The sequence below is a fragment of the Pinus tabuliformis genome, chromosome 6 (assembly GCF_031772625.1).
Source record: "Pinus tabuliformis cultivar Carrire ecotype Pingquan chromosome 6, CPIR1, whole genome shotgun sequence".
NCBI classification, from domain to species: Eukaryota; Viridiplantae; Streptophyta; class Pinopsida; order Pinales; family Pinaceae; genus Pinus; species Pinus tabuliformis.
Window position 1 is genome coordinate 1,100,662,687 of NC_142292.1, and position 3,186 is coordinate 1,100,665,872.

Sequence of the window (3,186 nt, forward strand, 5' to 3'; positions counted from 1 at the left end):
TTTTGGTGCGTCTACCGAGAGCCTGAAGATTATTCATTCCCAAAAGCAAGAGACTGAACTTCTGAAGGTAGCAGGGGCTCAGAAGACTTTTCGAGGCTGCAAAACTACCTTGGTGACTCCAATGTTGAAGAATTCAAAATTCATAGTTTCATGGTGATTCCTCTGGAGTTATGAAGAACCCAGATGCTACCATTCTTATTTCAAGGTATGCATGCATAAATTTTTCGGGAATTCATGGTTTCCCAAATCATTTTCCCAAGGACACATATTTTCTAAGGAATGGTCCAAAATTCAATGGAGAAGATTTGAGTTTAACTTTGAAGCATATATCATATTTCTGTGATTTTACCGAGCTTCTTAGAGTCAAACATGAGGATGTTGGCATTATGTTGTTCTATGATTCATTTCAAGGGAAATGTAAATAGTGGATTGAAAGCTTTCTTGCTAAATCTATTAAGTCATTTGAAGACTTTTGGTTTATGTTTTTGGAGGAATGGATAGATAGAACAGATTTGGTGGCAAACTCTCCTTCAATTCAAGGTTTTAAACAATGGAATGATGATCATATTAATGAAGAAATAGATGAGAATTTTTCTTTTTCCTTGTCCTTGTATCTAAAATCATTTGAGTGCAAGACAGAAGATAAGATGAAATTTTTGGATGAAGTTACTAAGGACATTGAGAAAGACATTAAAGGTTTACAAGGTCAAATTCAATCATATAGTCTTCATGGTTATGATCATTCTTTTAAAAAGATTTCTATGGCAGAACACAAGGAGAGGGTGTTGCTTCCTTTCTCTTTCGTGATTGAGGAAGAGTACACTGTTATTGAAGATCAGTTTGCACAACCAAAAAGTTATGAGAATCATCAAGCTGATCATGTATTCTGGGATCCTATAGCTAAATACATGGAAGAGTTTTACTCCCCAGTGTTTCAGTTTTCCTATGAAAATTAGAGGCAATTTCAGTGGCAGTGGTCATCACAATATCATAGTTTCTCTGAACTCCGATGCAGTCAAAAAATTCAAATATCAGATAAGACAAATGATTGGCTACATTGGAAATTTCACATTGATTGAGCTGAAAGAAGTTTGAAATTGATAGGGTAGGTAGGTAGGAAAATGCAAATAAGCTCAAGGTTGACTGAGCATTTTTGAGTAGATATAGATTTCTTTCTCCTACAGTGATCATCAAGCTCAAGCCCGAGGTGAAGTCCCATGAAGCTTTAAGGGGATACTTGTCAAGCAAATGTCTGTTATCATAAAGGATGAAGCACTGGACCTGCGAGTTCTTAGTGTACTACAAGAGCACACTATCCCAAGTGGAGCCACTGTTATCACTTAAGAAACAATTTCCAAATTGTTCACATCAGTTTGATTGTAAAGGTTAGGTGCTAGTCTAGGTTTAATTTTTTGTTTGCTTTAGTGTCTAAGTCCTAGGAGTCTAGGTGGGTTGGTTAAATAAAGGTCAACTATCCATTCTCATTCATCACTGGTCTCATAACTCACATAGTTTCCATGTATCAGCTTTGTTCGAAGGTTCTTATGTGTTACGAAACTGTTTAGGAGTTTTCACAGCGCATAAACTCTATTTAGGAATTTTCGTAGCGCAAAACCCAGATTTTACACTGGCTGCACTACGAAATCGGGGATTCGCTCGGATTCATAGAAAATCTCACTCAACTGTGATATCTATCAAAATTCGTTATGTTTACATCAACATTTGTCAGCTTATACACTTCGTTTATCATATCCAACCGCTTATCCTCATCATTAGGTCGTTAGGTGTCTTGGTGCTGGCACATGTTTGTAGTTGTACTTTGCTCTACGGTTTTGGTTGTTCAACTAGGCTTTTCGAAATGGTATCAGAGCAATCGGGGAAATGTCCTTCTAGGTTTTTCATGTTTTCTTTGGATTTGGGGTAGTCTGAAACTATTCCTTGTAAACAATCTTAAGCTTAGTTTTTAGGGATATTTTCATTATACTGGATATTCTGTTTTCTGAGATTTGTCACCCAGCTGAAAGACACACTGGAGATCCGTGATTTTTATAAGAACAGCCTCAAAATTACAGATTGGGAAATGCAAACTATCTCCTGGTCATCTGTGTTGGAAAAAACCGTCCAATTTCAAAGCATTCAGCGACTCTGTGTTGTCAAAGACCTTTCAGCTCATGATGTTGTAATGCGTATCATGCGCAAAGACAATTTCTTAATCGGGATGATGAACAAGGGTGTGCTTGCCATGCCTATTCCTCGGTGGGTTCCTGGTGCAGGTCTTGTGGTTCATAAAGCCAATGGCACTGAGAATCGCCTGATGTTGATAAAGACTTTGGAATGGACCCTAAACTGGTGTATATTGCAAAACATGTTTGACAAGAATTTTTCTATCTGAATGGATTTCATCTTAGTTTTCCAGTGGTCTTGATCCAGTGCATTTTCACGAGTATCCTGTATCGTGTTCCATTCTGCATACACATATTCTCAAGAGCGCCTGGTATGGGAATGCAAATTTTTGCCATCTTGGCAAAAGGTAGAAAGAGTGAAGCTCCTTTTCTTCTTCTGTTACTTTTCGCTGGTCACACAGTTGGTATGTTTATTGATTTTTTTTAGATCGAGAATGTGGATATAGCTTGTTCAATTCACTGTCCCAACTGCTCCTGAATGACGTAACTCAAAGTGGTCCAAATCTCATAAACATCTTATCAGAGCTCTTGGTGGTTTCGCTGGTGGATTTTGTGGTGTTTTTGGCCTGAAATCAAATCGGCCTCTTGTTATAACAAACACCACCAACAATTCGTCCAGCAAAATTGGATTCTCAGATACTTCATTTGCAGACTCTTGGCCATATAGTTTACTCATCCATTGCAAGCAAGGTAGTGATAGAGATTGAGACGGTGCAGACTTCTTTAATAGTCACGTTGCAGGAATGCCATGGAGGGGTGTACCAAAAGAAAGGGAAGGGTCAGGTCAAAGAAGGAATATAGGAACAATCCACAAGAGAAGCAATCCAAAGAAGAGTAACCAAGTCAGCATGAAGAACATCTGTAGCTAAAAGATATCACACAAGCAAGTAAGGCTGAGTCTAAAGTTTTGATGAATTACCTATTAAAGATTACCTTTGGATAATGGGGTTCATATATTCATTTTGGACAGCTTCATAACAGTTGAAAAAGCCATTGCAGAAAA

The 3,186-nt window shown here is 37.9% G+C and overlaps 1 pseudogene; it reads left to right on the forward strand.

Annotated features, from left to right (window-relative positions):
• The first annotated feature begins 1,517 nt into the window (after positions 1-1,517).
• On the forward strand, positions 1,518-2,890 carry LOC149262763 (uncharacterized; annotated as a pseudogene).
• Positions 2,891-3,186: the final 296 nt, after the last annotated feature.